Source organism: Ovis aries, chromosome 25 (assembly GCF_016772045.2).
Source record: "Ovis aries strain OAR_USU_Benz2616 breed Rambouillet chromosome 25, ARS-UI_Ramb_v3.0, whole genome shotgun sequence".
Taxonomy (NCBI): Eukaryota; Metazoa; Chordata; class Mammalia; order Artiodactyla; family Bovidae; genus Ovis; species Ovis aries.
In genome coordinates this window covers 18,711,436-18,724,359 of record NC_056078.1, presented here as the reverse complement: position 1 = coordinate 18,724,359, position 12,924 = coordinate 18,711,436, and the positions used below count along the sequence as shown (strand labels likewise).

At 36.9% G+C, this 12,924-nt stretch overlaps 1 protein-coding gene and 1 long non-coding RNA gene across 5 annotated transcripts in view; one reads left to right on the top strand and one right to left on the bottom strand.

Moving 5' to 3' along the window:
• The window catches only part of LOC132658631 (uncharacterized), a 32,881-nt gene extending 30,852 nt beyond the window's left edge, over positions 1–2,029 (bottom strand). Inside the window, exon 1 of the long non-coding RNA XR_009598498.1 lies at positions 68–2,029. This is a non-coding gene — a long non-coding RNA (uncharacterized LOC132658631). The remainder of the gene's footprint in view (positions 1–67) is intronic.
• Positions 1–12,924, top strand: part of JMJD1C (jumonji domain containing 1C) — a 321,244-nt gene that overhangs the window by 163,653 nt on the left and 144,667 nt on the right. The gene's annotated exons all lie outside the window — the stretch shown is intronic.

Sequence of the window (12,924 nt, the reverse complement as noted above, 5' to 3'; positions counted from 1 at the left end):
CTCATGTTTTAATAATTTAGAGTGAAAAAAGCTGCATGTTAGTACAAAGTAGAGTTTTACCTTATACTTGTCACCCAGTTTCCTCATTGTTAAAAATTTACATGACCACGATATAATTGTCAAAATCAAGAAATGACACTACCGTTAAATTGAGACCTTATTTAGAGTTCATCAGTGTTTGCATCAATGTCCTCTTTGTGTTTTAGGATCAGTCCACATTACGTTTGGTTGTAAAGTTTCTCTAGTTTCCTTTAGTTTGTGACCATTTCTCAGTGTTATGGACTGAATGCTAGCATCTCCCCAAGTTCATATTTTGTAATACCTGCAGAGTGATGATAGGAGGTGAAGCTTTGGGGAGGTGATGAGGCTAAACTCTGCCCTCATGAATGGGATTAGTGCCCTTATAAAAGCAGCCCTAGAAAGCTCCTTTTCCCTTTTACTACTTAAGGACATAGTGAAAAGACACCATCTATGAGCCGGAAAGCAGCCCCTCACCAGACATTGATCTGCTCAAACCTTGATCATGGATTCCCCAACCATCTAAACTGTGAGAAATAAATTTTTTTTTTAAGCTCCCAAGTTATGGTATGTCTGTTGTATCATACTGAATAAACTAAGGCACTTCTGCCCAGATCTAGGTCATAGAGGTTTTCTTTTAAAAGATTTATGCTTTTAATTTTATATTTAGGTCTACAATAGAACGTGGTTTCTGTTCATGGTACAAGGGAAAGGTAGAAATTCTTTTGTTCTTGGGAAATGAATATCCAATTGTACCAACACCATTTGTTGAAAAGACTTATTTTTCCATTGAATTGCTTTGGCATCTCTATTGGAAATCACTTGATATATGTGTTGCTTTATTTTTAACTTCTATTTCTATTTCATTAATAGTAAATGTCTTGATTTGAAGCAATAGTATGAACTCTTCATTCTACTCAATAATCTTACATACACTGGCTTACCACATTTCCCTTTTTGTTCCATTATCGCCTCACAGGCCTAACTCATTTCTGTCTAATTACCTTTTACTCTCCATGTTAACTACATCCTGCCTAGTCAGAATGGCCATCATCAAAAAGTCTACAAACAGTGCATGCTGGAGAGGGTGTGGAGAGAAAGGAGCCCTCCTGCTTGCTGTACTTGAGTGCTCAGTCATGTCTGACTGTTTGCAACCCCATGGATTATAACCTGCCAGGCTCCTCTGCCCATGGAGTTTTCCAGGCAAGAGTACTCGGTTGGGTTGCCATTTCCTACTCCAGACAATCTTCCTGACCCAGCCTATACTGCTGGTGGAAATATAAATTGATACAGCTACTATGGAGAATGTGTGGAGATTCCATAAAAAAGTAAAAATAGAGCTACCGTATGATCCAGCAGTCCTACTCCTGAGCATTTTCTCTGATTTATCCAGAGAAAACCTTAATTTGAAAAGATAAATGCATGTCAACGTTCATTGCAACACTACTTAAAATAGCCAAAAATGGAAGCAACCAAAATGTCCATTGACAGAGGAATGCATAAAGAAGAGGTGGTTTGTGTGTGTGTGTGTGTGTGTGTGTGTGTGTATACATGTAATGGAATATTATTCAGCCATAAAAAATAAAAATATGCAGATAAACTATACTTCAATATAAAACAACAGTTAAATTTTAAAGTAAAGTAATGCTATATTCAGCAACATGGATGGACCTAGAGATTATCATACCAAGTGCTGTAAGTCAGACAGAGAAAGACAATATTGTGTGCTATCAATTATAATTGAAATCTTAAAAAAATGATACAAATGAATTTACTTAAAAAGGAGAAACAGACTCACAGACTTAGAAAACAAACTTATGATAACCATCCCAAAGAAAAAGAAATGCAGAAAGGCAAAATGGTTGTCTGAGAAGACTTTACAAATAGCTGAAATAAAGAAGAGAAGTGAAAGGCAAGGGAGAAAGGGAAGGTTATACCCAACTGAATGCAGAATTCCAGAGAATAGAAATGTGAGATAAAAAAGCCTTCTTAAGTGAACAAAGCAAAGAAATAGAGGAAAACAATAGAATGGGGAAGACTAGAGATTTCTACTAGAAAATTGGAGATACCAAGGGAACATTTCATGCAAAGGTCGGCTCAATAAAGGACAGAAATGGCAAGGAGCTAACAGAAGCAGAAGAGATTAAGAAGAGGTAGCAAGAATACACAGAAGAATTGTACAGAAAAAGTCTTAATGACCCAAATAACCTTGAAGGTGTGATCCTTCACCTAGAGCCAGACATCCTGGAGTGTGAAGTTAAGTGGGCCATAGGAAGCATTACTACAAACAAAGCTAGTGGAGGTGTTGAAATTCCAGCTGAGCTATTTCAAATCCTGCAAGATAATACTGTTAGTGTGCTGCGCTCAGTATTTCAGCAAATTTGGAAAATTCAGCAGTGGCCATAGGACTGGAAAAGGTCAGTTTTCATTCCAATCCCAAAGAATGGCAATGCCAAAGAATGCTCAAACTACCACACAATTGCACTCATTTCACATGCTAGCAAGGTAGTGCTCAAAAGCCTTCAACCTAGGCTTCAGCAGTACATGAACTGAAAACTTCCAGATGTACAAGCTGGATTTAGAAAAGCCAGATGAACCAGAGATCAAATTGCCAGCATCCGTTGGATCATAGAAAAAGGAAGGGAATTTAAGGAAAACATCTACTCTGCTTCATTGACTATGCCAAAACCTTTAACTGTTTGGGTCACAACAAACTGTGTAAAATTCTTCCAGATCTAGATGAGAATACCAGGCTACTTTGCCTGCCTCCTGAGAAACCTGTATGCAGGTCAAGAAGCAACAATTAGAACCAGACATGAAACAACTGACTGGTTCAGAATTTGGAAAGGAGTACTTCAAGGCTGTATATTGTCACCCTGCTCATGAATAAATGGTCTTTGGGGCTACATGATTGCTCCTCTTTCTCTGAGCTGTCTGGCATTCATCTGGGCACAGAGACTGGGTATCCTGAATCTGTTGCATTTCTGCCTTTCTTTTCAGTGGAGTCCCTGTAGTACATCTGCAGTCTAAGCATGAGTTTCTTTATACTTTCTAGGCTAGAAGAAACTAGTGGAATTAGAATCCACCTACAGACAGGACCTGAGGCTCAGAGAGGGAAAGAGACTTACCCGGGGAAACACAGAAAGAAACCTAGTTTCTCCTAATAGTATGACATCTTATTCAGCAATAGTAAATTCAGTATCATTGCTGAATAGTGCTGAATTATCGACGAACAGTGAGGAAATACAGTTGTGTATTCAGATTTCACCAGTTTTTTTTAATTTACTTTGTGTGTGTATGTGTTGTGTACAGTTCGATCACTTTTTAGATTTATGTGACCACCACCACAGTCAAGATACGGAATAATTCCATCACATGGATCCCTCAGGAGATACCCTTTTGTAGTACCCAGTCCCTGAAAACCACTAATCTTCTTCTATCTCTATAATTTTGTTACTTCAAAAATATTATCTCAGTGGAATCATACTCTATCCATCTGAAAAGGGATGGAATTTTTCACTAAGCACAAGTTCCTTATTTTTTGTGTGCATCAGTAAAGTTTCTTTTTATTGCTGAGTAACATTTCCAAGGTATAGATGTACCAGTTTGTTTCATCTTGACCTGTTGAAGGACATTAGCATTATTTCCAGTTTTTTGCTATTAGGAATAAAGGTGCTATGAACATTCATCAACAGTTTTCTGTTTTGACGTTAGTTTTTTTTTTTTTTTTTTTTCCCCTGGGATAAATGCCACCTGAAAGTTTATTTTACGAGGTCATGTGGCAAGTACATGTTTAGTTCATAAAAAACTGCCATTTTCTTTTCCATAGTGAGCATACCATTTTATTTTCATCAGTAATGTATGAATGATCCAGTTTCTTTGTGTCCTTGCCAGCATTTGGTGTCATCACTATTATTTTATATTAGTCATTCAGTTATTTGTGAAATAATACCTTGCTGTAGTTTTAGTCTGTAATTCTCTAATGGCTAATGATGTTGATTTCATGTGCTTATTTGCCATCTGTCTTTCCTCTTCAGTTAAACATCTGACCATGACTTGCTGTCCATTTTACAGTTTGGTCATGTTTGGTAGTTTTTTCATTCATTTTGTTTTTAGCTGCCATACACTCGTTTTTTTTTGCTTTTTTTTCTCTTTGTTCCACCTAAAATTGACTGTATATGCTGTGAGATAGTTGTTAAATGTTTACTTTCTTATTTTATTTGTGTGATTGGTTGCCTCAGGAAAGACTCAGTCCTTTTTCTGTCAGTCTTTAATAATGCTTGCTTTTGACATTTGTTTCCATGTATGTTTAGCTTATTTGGAGGATTTATCTTTTCTATCCTCCCCCGCTCCATATTCCTATTCTGGTAGCACATAGTGTAATTAGTATTTCTTTATTTATTTGAGGATTTTTTGTTGTTGTTGTTGTTGTTGTCTTCTTCTTCGGGTTTTTCGTTTCCTTTTTTTTTACTTAAAAAAATGTTTTTTTCTTGTGTGTTTGTTAGAATGGCTTGAAATCTGGTGGGGCAAGCCAAGCCAACCATGTTATTGTTCTTCAGGAATATAGTGCTGCTTCTTGTCCTTTTGTTCTCCCATATATATTTAGAATCTTGTCAGGTAGAGAAGGTAATTTGAATCAGCTCTACTATTGAGAGCCACTGGAAAAGCTGAATAAAAATTAAATAATCTTTAGGACATCATATAGAGTCCAAAGGGCTTCCCGTGTAGCTCAGTCGGTAAAGAATCTGCCTGCAGTGCAGGAGACCCGGGTTCGATCCCTGGGTTGGGAAGATCCCCTGGAGAAGGAAATGGCAACCCACTCCAGTATCCTTGCCTGGAAAATCTCATGGACAGAGGAACCTGGTGGATTGCAGTCCATGGGGTCGCAAAGAGTCGGGCACAACTGAGCGACTAACACACGACTAACACAGATAGAGTCCAAAGCTGTGAAAAATTACAGGGTGGAAGCTCTAAGGGGGAAAGAAAGCTAGTATACTGAGACTGACATTTGGGCTTTCTTTATCCCCTATGGTGTGCAGATTCTAGGAAAGACCACCAAGAGGCTGAGAAGCTAAGTAGTTAATCTTGTCACACTTAGTGGACTAGGAAGATAAAAGTTTGAGTTCATGACCTCTAAGAAGAAAACTTTTTGCTTAAATCTCTTAGATTTTATGTTAAAACCTGAAGAAACTATAAATCAATGTTCCTCAGTTTCAGCACTGTTGACACTGTGGATGAGATAATTCTTTGTTGTGGGAAACTGTCTTGTACATTGAAAGATGTTTAGCTACATCCCTCTCTCTATTCAGTAGACACCTGTACCAACCCCTTCTTGTATTTTCATTGTGATGATGGAAAATGTTTCCATATATTGCTGAATGTTCTCTGGTGAACAAAGTCACCCCCTTTTAAGAAGTACTAAGTAGTACACTGAATTAGACCAGGCTTTATAGGAATTGAAGCCCAGTGTTCAGTCATCTCCATCGCTGGTTTACAATGATCTGAGCTTTAAGCTGCTTTATCCTTTGCTTTAAGCTGCTTGTTAAAAAGAAAGGTTATCTATCCCTGGGAAGATAATATTACCAGAAGCTTCAAATTATCTTTACTTTCTCTGTATAGTATCTGACAAAACCAGTTAGAAGATCTCTGTCCAGCCTAAAAGGATACAGGGATGAAAAACCAAATAAAACCAATGTACAGTAGAAACAGATGAATAGAATATCTACATAATGGTATAATGAAGACTCAAACTGTAAAATAAAGACATATTCAAGAAAATTAAAAATGAAAGTGAATCAAGAGGACATTGTAGAACTCAAATACCACAGTTAGTAGCAAATTAACTGGTCAGATTGCACAATAGTGACTGTGGATATTTTTTATTGCAATTACATCAATTTAGGAAGTACTAATATCTTTATTGACATTTCATTCTGTGCTGTTTTCTGCATGTATTTATGTATTTTTAAATATGTTTCAGTGATTTTTAAATTTAGAAAAATATTTTTTGTCTTCATTCATTGGACTGTCACTGAAGTGGTAAATAGATGTGACTTCAGACTTAAAATTTATCCATATTATATTTGTCTCTGCTGGTTAAGGAAGTTTTCATATTTTGTCTGATTCTTTTTATTATAAATAGATACCGAATTTTATGGAATACTGCATCTGATGATCATATTTTTCTCTACTTTTGCACTACATTGAAAAACAAAAGTTTTTTATATACTACAAAGATGTTTCATACAGGACTAAGATTTTTCTTGCATTGTTCTCACTGCTAGATGAACACCAGTTTTGGATTCTGTATCCAGGTTGGTTATGTTACAGATTTTATTATCAAGGTCGAAGCTACTTAGAATGACAGTTTCTGATAGCAATATTCAGAGGCACTTTGTCAGACTGCTCTGTCTGACCTTATCCTCTGTGAGGTAGTGTCTCCATTTTTCTAGGTCAGTTCTTTCTGTGAAGGACCAGAACTTCCTAGCTAGGAAACAAATTAAAAAACAAAATAAATCACAGTTTAAAACAAAATTGCCTGAATGTACTCATAGGGCATGTAATTATAGATTATATTAACTTGTGTTCATTACTATTTTAATTCAAAACATGGAATTGATAAAATTTGATTATTAATGTATTAAAGTGAAGGCCAAGTTAGATGTGTTTTCGTAAATCTAAAAAGAATTAAGTCTCAGTTTAAAAACCCACAAATTTGTTTCAACACAAATTTATATTAGGAAAGACTAGCAAAGACCATGTTGTTGTGTTTCTCCTTTATTAATCAAAACTTTTTATGCCAATAAACCAGATTTAATAGTACTAAAAAAGTGTTACATGCCAAAGGATGATAGAATATGTCTGTTACCACCTTTGAGTTAGTGTTTAATGTATTCTGTGACAGTAGTCTCCCCTCTCTCCCCCAGCCCCAGAGTTTAGTCAGTACAGTCTTTGAAGGTTATTTAAGGGTGCCACGTATCATTCAAGTTACTCCTTTGCTTTTTAGCAGCACTCAGAATAATCTTGGATTTTAGTACATTTTATTTCTTTAGTTGTCTTGAGAAACAACGTAGTGATTTCATTTTGGCATTTGACTTAAGGAAATATGTTTATACTTAGAAGTAAATTTTGTTGAAAAAAGCTTTGAGTGTTTAAATATCCAAAATTTAACAGAAATGAGATCAAGGTGAAGTGAGCCTTGTACTTCATTTGCAGGCACTGAAAAAAATCTTAAGACAAAATAGCAAGTGTTCACATGAAGAGATTGTTAAAGGCATTTCCTTATTTTTGTAGCAGGATAACTGTGGTTATTGCTTTTAGGTTTCTGCCTCATAATTCGTAACTACTGGATCGTAACTATTTAAATAGGTGGGAAAATTTTGCAGGGCAGTCATGATGGTGGTAGCATTTTTACTCAGATTTTTTCTTTGGGAGAAATTTCTGCTGCTGCTGCTGTCACTTCAGTTGTGTCTGACTCTGTGCGATCCCATAGAGGGCAGCCCACCAGGCTCCCCGTCCCTGGGATTCTCCAGGCAAGAACACTGGAATGGGTTGCCATTTCCTTCTCCAATCCAGGGAAGTGAAAAGTGAAAGTGAAGTTGCTCAGTCGTACCCGACCCTCAGCGACCCCATGGACTACAGGCTTCCAGGCTCCTCCGTCTGTGGGATTTTCCAGGCAAGAGTACTGGAGTGGGGTGTCATTGCCTTCTCCGATTCATGTTATGTCTTACATTTAAATAATCTGTCTCATTTAATATAAACTAATATATTTTAAGGTTAATAGTTTTCATAATCTATAGATAGAATAGATGGAAGGAAATCTATAGATCTATAGAGGGACTAGACAGCATATAATTATATTATAGAGAAGGAAATGGCAACCCACTCCAGTACTCTTGCCTGGAGAATTCCGTGGACAGAGGAGCCTGGTGGGCTACTGTCTGTGGGGTTGCACAGAGTCGAACACGTCTGAAGCAGTTTAGCATAGCATAGATAGAATATGCTAAGAATCCTAAATCTTATGAAATAGAATTAAAATATAATGGTTTCTACATAATTGCCTATTTAAATTTCTTAAATATAACCAAAACCAGTGCCTCAGATTGAGTAGAGAGTCTTCCTTTTAGCAGAGTTAAAATACATAAACTATATTAAACTTTTTGATATGACTGTCTATTAGACATTAAGATTATGTTAGATGCTAGCACATGTTATGTACTTGGAATAGAAAGATACAAAGTTATTTATCAGTGTTCTCAAGAAATACACTGTCTAGGAAGGAAAACACTTAGTTTTAAAAAAATTATTCCCATATTTGTGCATTTATATATATGTGTGTTGACTTTCAATTTTGTTAACAAAATCATATCTAATATAAATGAGCTATGATATTAAGCCCTTACTGGTACAACTTTGGAAATAAACCCAACACTTCACACATGTCCACAAATATAATATTATTTTATTTATTTATGAAAATATCTGTATATCTATTTATAGTAATTTAGGGGGCTAGAATCTTTCTTTCTTGAAAATACTTTGTCTTTTTTGGGAGTGGGGGCATCCTGAGCAGCTTGTGGGATCTTAGTTTCCCTACCAGGGATTGAGCCTGGGCTCTCAGCAATGAAAGCACAGAGTCCTAACCACTGGACCGCCAGGGAATTCTTGGAATATTTTGTTCTTTTAGCATGAAAAATTTCAAATATACACAAATTTGAGAGTTATTAGTGTACTGCCAATTTTTTCCCAATACTCTCAGATCATTCTGTTGGTTAGTGTTTCAGCGTTTTAAACTTTCTCTTTTTATTGAGTAATCACTGCATATAAATTTAATCAAAGAAAGTTTAAAATCCTGAAGATCTCTCTTCTTTCTAAAATGTGCTTAACCACCATCTGACTTGTTTGTTTCTTGCCGTTTCCTTTCCGCTCATGCACATACATATTAGGACTGTGGTCTCCATAGGCAGGAATTTTGTTGATATACTGATGTATCTATCTCCTTTGCTAATACCAGTGCCGGGTACATATCAGGGTCTCCAGAAACATTTGTTCAGTGAATAAGTGTGTCTAAATAAGAACTTTCTTTTCCATTGGACTTCTCTGTCTATATCTTGTAGTCAATCTAAAATAATTTTATGGTGTTTTATGTGTACTAATCTGGTCTCCATCACTACTGGAAGCTCCTTGGATTGTGGGCCATATTTTGTGCTACTCCCTCCCTTAAAGAGACTTAGCATGCTCTTCACTGAGATAAGACATGAGTTTGAGTTATGGGCTCAGACGTTTACTTAGTTTTGTGAAATTTGATTATTTTTCTGAACCTTGATTTCTCAAGCTATTACATATTAAAATGGTATTTGTTATAAGGATAAACTAGATAGTGTTCAGTACATTCAAGATAAATTATTTATAAATTGAGAGAATGCATAATGTGGTCCATGGTGTGAATAAGCTTAATAAGATTTAGCCATTGTCATTGTTTAGATGATGAAAGTATTGATTAATTTTTGTTTTATTGTTATTTGCAGTCATTTTCAAGAAGAAAAAAAGCCAGGTCTCTTGTACCTGTCATCTCATTTTATATCACATTTAAGTATACTAAGAATATATGAGAGTTGGTTCTTAGTTTTCTGTTACCTTTCTTGCACTCAGTGTTCCTGTTTTCTGAATGAATAGCCATTATTTACCAACTTGCACTTCCAGACACATTAGTATTATCTCTAGGCTGAATTAGTTTGTTGTAGCCATTGAGCTTTCCCTGTATTTTTGACTAGGCGCTTACCTTTCATGACTCTGAATGAAACGTTTCTTGACTTTTCTCTCTTACTTAAAGTCTCAGCCCAGCCCTGCTTGGCTTTTGGCTAGGTAACCATTTCTGTCCTATGCTCTCCTCTCTCTCTTCTTTGCCCAGTAGTGTCTAATTTTCATTTATATGGGAATTTTTCATATGTCAGTTTTTAAAAAAAAATTGGAATATAATTGTTTTACACTGTGTGTGAATCAGTTATGAAAGTGAAAAAGAAAGTGAAAGTTGCTCAGTCATGTGTGACTCTTTGCGACCCCATGAGCTATACAGTCCATGGAATTCTCCAGGCCAGAATACTGGAGTGGTAGCGTTTCCCTTCTCCAGGGGATCTTCCCAACCTAGGGATTGAACCCAGGTCTCCCAAATGGCAGGCAGATTCTTTACCAGCTGAGCCACAATGAGAAACCCAAGAGTACTAGAGTGGGTAGCCTATCCCTTCTCGAGCGGATCTTTCCAACCCAGGAATTGAACCGGGGTTTCCTTCATTGCAGGTGGATTCTTTACCAACTGAGCTATCAGGGAAGCCCTATGTGAATCAGTTATATATATATATATAACTACATCCCCTCCCTCTTGGGACTATCCCACCCAACCCTGCTTCCCAACCCTCTGAGTCATCACAGAGCACCAAGCTGAGCTCCCTGTGCTAAACAGCATCTTCCAACCAGCTAGCTGTTTTCAACATGGTGGTGTATGTATGTCAGTGCTGCTCTCTAAATTCAGCACACCCTCTCCTTCCTGCCATTTCCACAAGTCCATTCTCCATGTTTACATCTCTGTTCCTGCCCTGTGAATAGATTCAGCAGTACCATTTCCCTAGATTCCATATATATGTGTTAATATACAATATTTGTTTTTCTCTTTCTGACTTACTCCACTCGGTGTGTCAGACTCTTAGGTGTATCCACATCACTACAAACGACCCACTTTCATTCCTTTTTATGACCGAGTAACATTCCACTGTATATATGTACTATATCTTTATCGGTTGATGGACTTTTAGATTGCTTCCATGTCCTGGCTATTGTAAATAATGCTGCAATGAACACTGGGGTACATGTGTCTTTTTGAGCTGTTTTTCCAGGGTATATGCCCAGGAGTGAGATTGCTGGGTCATATGGGTAGTTTTATTTTTAGTTTTTTAAGGAACCTCCATACTGTTGTGCATAGCGGTTGTATCAATTTACGTATCTACCAATAGTGCAAATGGATTTCCTTTTCTCCATACCCTCTGTAACATTTATTGTTTATAGGCCTTTTTTGATGATGGTCATTCTGACCTGTGTTAGATGATGACTCATCGTAGTTTTTATTTGCAGTTCTCTAATAATAAGTGAGTCTGAGCATCTTTTCATGTGGCATCATGTTGTTGGCTGTCTGTATGTCTTCTGTGGATAAATGTCTGTTCGCCCATTGTTTCATTGCGTTGTTTATTTGATACTGAGCTGCATGAGCTGCTTGTATATTTTGGAAAGTTACCTGTGTCATTTGCTTTGTTTGCAGATATTTTCTCCCATTCTGAGACTTGTCTATCTAGCCTTACATTTAGATCTTTAATCCATTTTGAGTTTATTTTTGTGTATGGTGTTAGGAAGTGTTCTAATTTCACTCTTTTACATGTAGCTGTCCAGCTTGCCCATCACCACTTACTGAAGAGGCTGTCTTTCTTCATTGCATATTCTTGCCTCCTTTGTCAAAGACACAGTGACCATAGGTCTATGGGTTTCTCTGTGGGCTTTCTATTCCATTGATCTATGTTTCTTTTTTGTGCTAGAAAGCTACTGTCTTCATTACTGTAGGTTTGTAGTATAGGGAGCCTGATTCCTCCAGCTCTGTTTTTCTTTCTCAAGATTGCTTTGGCTATTCAAGGTACACTGTGTTTCCATACAAATTGTAAAATTTTTCGTTCTAGTTATGTGAAAAATGGCCTTGGTAATTTGATAGGCATTGCATTGAATCTGTGGATTGCTTTCTGCAGTACAGTCATTTTCACATTATTGATTCTCCCAACCTAAGAACGTGATATATCTCCATCTGTTTGTGTCCTCTTTCGTCAGTATCTTATAGTTTTCTGCACACAGGTCTTTTTCTCCTTAGGTAGGTTGTTAATTCCTATGTATTTTATTGTTTTTGTTGTAGTGGTAAGTGGGGTTGTTTCCTTAATTTTTCTTTCTCATTTTCTGTTGCTGCTGCTGCTAAGTCGTATCACTCGTGTCCAACTCTATGCGACCCCATAGACGGCAGCCCACCAGGCTCCTCTGTCCCTGGGATTCTCCAGGCAAGAATACTGGAGTGGGTTGCCTTTTTTTTGTTGTTAGTGGATAGGAATACAAGAGATTTCTGTTCTGTGTATTAATTTTATACCCTGAAATTTTACTAAATTAATTGATTAGCTAGTTTTTTGGTGGTATATTTTGGATTTTCTGTGTGTAGTAAGTATCATGTCATCTGCAAACACTGACAGTTTTACTTCTTCTTTTCCAATTTGGATTTCTTTTATTTCTTTTTGTTCTTGATTGCCATGGCTAGGACTTCCAAAACTATATTGAATTAATAGTGACAAGAGTGGGCACCCATGTCTTCTTCTGATCTTAAAGAAAATGCTTTCATTTTTTTCACATTGAGAATAATGTGTGTTGTTGGTTTGTCATATATGGGCTTTGTTTTGTTGAGGTGTGCATGTTACTCACTCAGTCGTGTCCGACTCTTTGTGACCCCGTGGACTGTAGCCTGCCAGGTTCCTCTGTCCATGGAATTCTGCAGGCAAGAAGACTGGAGTGAGTAGCCGTTCCTTTCTCCATGGGATCTTCCTGACCCAGGGATCAAACTCAGGTCTCCTGCATTGCAGGCAGACTGTTGACTGTCTGAGCCACCAGGGAAGCCCCTATGTTGAGGTAATTTTCCTCTATGCCCACTTTCTGAAAAGTTTTTATCATAAAGGGATATTGAATTTTATAGAATGCTTTTTCTGCATCTTTTGAGATTATTGTCATATGGTTTTTATCCTTCAGTTTGTTTGTATGGTATATCATACTGATTGATTGGTGTTTATTGAGGAATGCTTTCATCCCTGGGATCAATCCCACTTGATTATAGTGTGT